The sequence below is a fragment of the Cygnus olor genome, chromosome 2, assembly GCF_009769625.2.
Source record: "Cygnus olor isolate bCygOlo1 chromosome 2, bCygOlo1.pri.v2, whole genome shotgun sequence".
NCBI lineage: Eukaryota > Metazoa > Chordata > Aves > Anseriformes > Anatidae > Cygnus > Cygnus olor.
In genome coordinates this window covers 6708346-6715469 of record NC_049170.1, presented here as the reverse complement: position 1 = coordinate 6715469, position 7124 = coordinate 6708346, and positions in this window count along the sequence as shown.

Genomic DNA, 7124 nt, shown 5'->3' with positions numbered 1-7124 from the left:
TGGTAGTGTCTCTCTGCCACTATCTGCCACTAGATGAACTGTCTTGGAAATGTTGAGAAAATACAGCCTAAATGATATCTTCTCTTCTTCTGAGAACATATGAAGACATGAAAATCTAGATTTTTATTTTATTTTTTTTAAGATGGAAATCACAGTTGGACGTATTGGACTGTGCTTGAATAGACCAGCAAATAACTGCCTTTGGAAGGGGGGGCTAAGTCTTGGAAATGGATCTAACAGCGAGATTGTGTTTATCATTGCAATGAGTAACATGATGAGATGTTGTCTACTTTAATTTCCACTAATTTGGCAAGTTGCTGGAGTAAGTCTAGGTCCAGATTTTCAGAAGATCTTGGAGGCTTTTGAGCATGTCTGAAAATCTGGCTCTTATTTTAGGTGACTAAATGGGAATCAAACACTCGTAAAATAATCTAGCCCAGTTGTGAGTGCTGAGTAGTTAGAAATCTGGCCTTCAGTTCTTGAGAAAATCTGTCTGCTAACATGTTTTAAGACTGAGAAAAGCATGGCTGGAACATCAAGCCAAAGGAAACAATTTGTCTTGTAATGACAGGGTTGAGAGGTAGATGATATTCTTTTAAATAAGTACAGTACCTAGGTCTGGAGGATCTCTCTTCCAACTAGATGAGGATATAAAGACACTGGTAATGAGATTCATTACAGCAGCTTTCTAATCTCTTTCGCTACAAAATACATTACATTTGGAATTTAACTGTGTGTGCAGCACACCAGGTGGCCAAGCTGCTTTTACTGGGAGAAAATAAAGAAGCTGAAATGCACTGCTATATAGTGCTCTTAATGCCTAATAATGTCATAGAGGAAGAAGTATGTTCTTGCTCTCTGTTGCTGATGACTGCCGAGCGAAGCACATGTTATACAAAGTCACATATGCTGGAGAATAACGCTGCTGCGGGAGCCCTTAGCTCACTGGTATGTGACACTGCAATGTGATTAGGAAAGAAATTACATACCGGCAAAGAGCTTTCCCCCATTTTGAGAGTGAGAGAGAAGAATTACCCCCTTGGAAATGTTATATCTGAGTGAATTTACTTTTCCATGGGCTGGTATTCTTCTAAGGAAGACGGATGTTCTAGCTGCTGCTCAGCAGAAAGGATATTTTTTACCTTATTGCCCCAAGACGGACACGGGGTCGTTGGCCAAATCCCACTTTGGATGAAGCAGGGAGTGTTTTGCCACAGTCGGGGGAATTTGAGTCCGAGGTTTGTATTGCACTGAATTTGAATATGGAGACTTAAAAATAGGGCTTCTAGTTCACATCCCAGTCTCTGAGGTGTTCTTGCTAACGGTGGAGGTGTGTTGACATGGCAACTCCCTAAATCTAGCCCTGAATGCTGTAAGCTTAGCTCCTGGTCTACCAGGACTTGTAACTCTTCGGAATGAAAGACTAAGTCAAGGCTTTCTGTCCACTAAAGGTGACACTGCTTAATCATATAGGTGAAGGTGGCCTATGCATTTTGTTTTGTTTTGTTTTGTTTTTTCCCTAGTTTCATAAAAGCTCTCAGAAATTTGCATTTTAATTTAATAAGAACAAACTTGGACTGCTCATCTGTGGTCTTCAGTCATAATAAAGCTGTGGCAAACACCATTTCTCCCCTTATCATACGTAAGCTCTGTGTGCTACAGAATTACTTCACCTTTTTCTTTCCCCCTCTCCTTTATTGTGGCACTGAGCAGAAGTTGTGTTTGGCTTTGGTAGGAAACTGCAGACAGGCTGTGAAGTACAGTGTGAGCTTTGAGTGCTCTTCCCAGCTGTTTGTCATGGATCAGATTTGCTCTTTGTCATGGGCTGGGATCCAGTTGCAGGACAGATGCTTTACGGTTTTGTTTATTGGACTTGCTACACAAAGGGTTGTGCTCCACATTGACAGGCAGCAGGTGGCTTGTAGAAAGAAAAAAAAAATCATGTTTTTGTATTTTTTTTGACTGTTTACAGATTCTTGTGACATACCGATTGCAGCTGGATGTGCAAAAAGGCAGGGCTGGAGGTATCTGTGCAGCCTGCCAGCCCGTATCACTCAGACACAAACGCTGATGTTCCAGGACTTGAGCTTTCTCCACAGCTCAGGGATGCTCACGCCATGGCCTGTGGGCAAGTTCAGCCCGTTCATAACCTGTTTTCTCACACCCTTCTCCCATGACTTCTTGCTCCTATCAAAGCTGTGGACCAGGTGAGTGTCTCTGGCAGTCTACTTTGTTAGGATTCCCCTTGGAGACTCCGTTAGGAGTGCAGTACTGACGCACGTCAGGTCTCATAGCAGGTCTTCTGCCACCTCCTGTCATGTTACAAGACACCTGCCAGTCATGGCATGCAGAAAACTGTCCCCTGAGTGACAAAATGTTGGGTGTCTCCTTAGTCTGTCTTCACCGATGTCATGGATGTTGCTTGGAAGAGAATGAGAGATGAAGTTATTGAGATATGTAGGTAAATGGAGCATTGATTCACTTGAAAAGAGAGCAAGAAACTGAATAGTGGAGCCTGGCTTTTGGTTTTGGACCCAAATAGAGCTGCTCAGTGGCCATGCTCCCTTCACGCCCTCCTGCTTCCTCCATTGTGTGACCAGCTGTGAGCCCTTGTACAGCCAAAATGCAGGTGTCTACCTCTTCATGCTGCACCTCTGATGATAAGAGTCAGTTACTAAAAAGACTAGTTTGGGTAATGATCCACCAAATACCTCTATTGTATACTTTTTTTTTTTGTCAAAATCCTGTGGAACGAGGGGTGATATGTCAAAAATACCCATACGTGACTGAAGAGTCCTTGCTGTCAGGATACTTCCAAGTCTGTGTGATTCATCCGTGCTACACTGGTTGTGCAGGGTGCTTCAGAACTGACTTGCAGTGTCTGGTGATCTCTCAGGGACTTTTCCAAGCTGTGCCAGCCAGTTATACAGAAATGTCTTGAACAGTGGGATGGGCTTTCAGACCCTAGCTCATATGAACATAACCCGGAAAACCATATTACCATGTAGTATAACTGCCATTCCGGTGTGCAATTATTTCTGCATATCAACACATGAATAAGCACACTTTCACTCACACATTCATGCAAGAAGCACTGGTGAAGCCATGGGACATCTCCATGCCCTGTCCCACCCCATGCAGTTGTAGGGTGGGATGGGACACTTAGTCTTGGCAGCATGGGGAGCAGATGAGGGGCCGGGATCCTTTTGTTCACAGCAGCGATGATCAGTGTGTGAACAATCCTGATGTCAGCACAGGTCTGTATAAAGCAGCCAAAGTAATGAGCTGTGAATAAGTGTGGATTTGGGAAAGATCAGCCAGTGTTAGTGGGGAAAAACAGGAAAAGGAGCTGACTTTTTGAGACAGCTCCCAGCCAGCAGGTTGCCCGGATCTGGGCATGACTGAAGAGCTTTGGTGGAAATATAGGAAATAAGGAGAGAAATTGCTTTATTTTAGTATGCAAGGAGGTTAACAGGAGCCCACTGGGACCCTTTTGTTTGGCAAGTAGCTCTGTGGAGGCTGGGACTTGTTAAACAATCGTCCTGGTAATCCAAAGCACAGCTAGGCTGGAAGTGTTCACATCTATCTTGTGAATTCCTTAAATAATAAACACTGGACAAAGTTCAATAAACGACCAGATCAAATCTCGCTGAGAAGGCACTAGGAAAGCAGCTAGACAGAAGCATGTATGGGGCAATGCTCTGCAAACAGGGGAAAATCACACAGAGACGTGGACTGGAACTGATGTCTGCTCTGAAAGGATTTCTGGCAACACGAGGTGAACTGTTCAGGGCAGGGCAGGTGCTTTTTATTCATGTTTTGAAACTAGAGTTAGAAAACTTTTCCAAGAGTTGACTCAGCCTATCAGACTCATTTGGTGGACCAGAAATGAATGTCAGCCCATAATAATGCCAAGAAACAATGTGTCCATGAGCTATACGAAATGGAATTGTGGCTTGTGGAAGGGCAACAAGTTCTCCATTCCCATCACTAATGTACATGGGATTTGGTTCAACAAATCTCTTTTCCACAGCCTTCCTCACTGTCTACAACTTCCCTTTATTGAGGAAAATGTTAGTGTCCCTAAATTACCACCAGCTCAAAGTATGCTTTCCCTGAAACAATGTTATAGCTCCTTGTTTTTTACTTTTCTAAGCTCCTGGATCTTCCAGGAGCATGGATCTTCCATATGATGCCTCCAAGAAACCCCTCAAATGGGGTGACTGGACCAGTCACCCTGGTCCCAGTGCAGTGTTTGGGACTAGATACGGTGGAAGCCCAAACAGAAGCAGCTTTGGGGTACCCATGGGAAGCAGCTTTAATCCATCCCATCCCTTCCTCTTGGTGAATCCCAGTCCAGGCCTGGTGGATAAGGTTTATGGGGTGCCATGTGGGGCTGGGAGGAGGTAAGCTGAGGGGTTGTGCGGGTGAAGATATGTGTGGGTGGGCTTTTGGGGGCATGTGAGGCATGTAGACCACGGTGGGATCTGTGGGGTCATACACAGGAGGGCAGTGGTGCTGTGCATGGGGTTGGGGAGGTCAGCAGTCCACAGGGGAGGGGTCAGGGACTACCTGGAGATGTTATATTGACGTTGCTGATGCATCCTGAGTAAGTATTGCTATGATGTTATCGGCCTTGAAAATGAAAAGGTATTGGTATCTCTTTTTCCACCAAAATGGAGATCTCTAAGCCTTGTGTATATAACACCTTTGTCATGTTTAACAAGTTACGTGTGAACTGCTGGCTTTCCTACTGCCTACCTGCACATTCTCCTGAGCCGTTATGCCAGGCCCCTTATCATGCAACACTTTGCTGTTTGCACCTTGCTGATGGGTTGTCAGAGCAGTGCACGGGAATGTCACAACGCCGTTTGTCACCGTGCTGTCACAGTGGAAGCAGGTGACAATGACGTGCAGGTCTCCTTCCCAGCCCACCTCTGCCCTGCTCTGCTGATCCTCAAGCTCATGGCAACCTCCCCACGACTCCTTCCAGATTTTTCTCATCCTCTGCAGCAAACGAACATGACTGGGGAGGTTCAGAGTGCTGCAGGTGTCTCCCATGGGTTGGAGGATGAGGTTCAGCCTTTCCCTGCCACGGTGATGCGATTCCCAACCACAGCGCAGAAGCACGCAGAGCAGAACCCAGTCCCAAGATCCCAGCCAAACCCACTGTGGATATATCAGTATTGATTTCTGCAGTGAATAAACAGAGAAAAGTCTTCTCTCTTGATCTCTGACATTGCCTCAAAGAACAAAACCGAAAAAAAAAAGAAAAAAAGAAGGAAATAATGCTGCTGCCGTGTGATCCAGTGGCACGTCACTGTTTGGGCTTTGCAAGGTTGTTTCTGTTAGGAAGAACAAGCAGCAAATTGGGCCAGGTACCAGACTGATATTCTTTTGTTTATTCACCAAACGATGTCAACAGAATCCTGTTTCCCTAAGTAAAGTGGAAGCAAAGAGCAAGCAGCCTCCTTGACCTAAGAAGCTCTGTGTGCAAACAGCTTGCATTTTTGTCTCTTATTAGGATCCTGCTCTTAAAAGACTTCACATCTCCAGCATAAACCCCTGGTTAAGCATGTCCAAGAGATGGGTATTTGTTCCTTTAGGATGCTCTGGCCCAGGCCAGAGGGAGCTGATGTGGGGTGAGCCGCCGGGTGACACCACACAGCTCTGATGGACCCACGCAGCCCAGCTGAAACCAAGCTCTGGCAGGGACCTTGGCTGTGAGTGATCACTAACAGCTCTGCAGCACCCAAGGACCAAGCTGGATATTTCATCCAAATCCTCCGTATCTTGGTGAGATGCTCCCCAGTGCCTGCTGGTGTTATTATGGCACGTTCTCCATCAGAGCAGGGAACAGACCCCATATATCCTGCTACCACTCATCCCCTCACCCAAAGCCCTTGACGTGGCAATGAGCTCTGAAAGGTGAAGCAGCAGTGAGCTGCAGGTATTTATAGGTGCAGCCTTAATGGGAGAGCAGCACTCATCAAATCCATCGGGTTGCTGGCAAAGCTGGTTGGAAACAAGCTAACGCTGAATTGCCGTCACGTCTTGAAAGGACAATAGCATGACTAAAGAAACCACCAGCTTATAGTTGTGCCGGGCTTTGAATGAAGTGACCTCTATGCTGCACCTCCAGAAAATGAGACAGGGGAAGCTAGATGGGAGCTGGGTCAGGCAGGTTTCAGTTGTGTCCCTTGATCACAGAGAGCAAACTGAAATACTTCACTTAGAAAGGTGGAAGGTAGCACCTGCTGTAGTTTGAAACGCTCTCTTGCATGCCTCCTATTTTTAAAGCCAAAGGAGAATGTCAGAACTGTGTCCTGCGAGAAGGATGAGTGAATTTCCTACAGAAGTATGAACATTTAGCATGACCAGCACAGCCAGCTTGGAAAGCACAGGGCTTTCTGTGCAGCTGTGGGTAACAGGCATGCTCTGCTGTGCGCTCTCAGAGTTTGTCCTACAGAAAAGTGGGCTGAGTCTTCAGATGCTTCCTAAAATTTAGTCCTAGGAAAGTCACTCAGATCTCTCTTCCTGCATTCAAGAGGTTGAAGATTCATGTGAGGTCCAACTCTGCCTGGGTCCATCTCTGCATACTGTGCTTTGTTGTCCCACAGAGTTGGAAGAGGGGTGGTCACCTGTAGGAAAACCTCTTGCTGCTGCTCCTCTGGGGCTGATGTGCCCAGAGAGGGGAGCAAGGTCTTACTTTAAACAGGATTTACACCCATCTAAGTCAGGATTTACACCCATCTAACTTCATCTGGGGTTCACCTGGCATAGCATATACATCTAAAAGATAGAGGCTGAGTTTGAAGCACTTCAGGCTTCCTTTATAGCTGAGAGGGAGAAAAGGGGATTCAGCCCCTCCAAGAGGTGTCTGCAGAGTCCCTGTAACACTTGTGTTCATGTCTCACTACCACAAAGGGAAAGGTCTGGACCAGATGTCCAATTTACAGAAGGTATTTGTGATTAGACCCAAATCAGACAAATCTGGCCTATTCTCTTTTTGTCTTGTTACAAGTCTGAGAATGAAGCAATGTGTTGGCATTTCAATAATAATGCCAGCAGGATTTCTTCATTTCCTGTGTTTCTTAGCTCCAGGAGGGACAATGAACTGCATG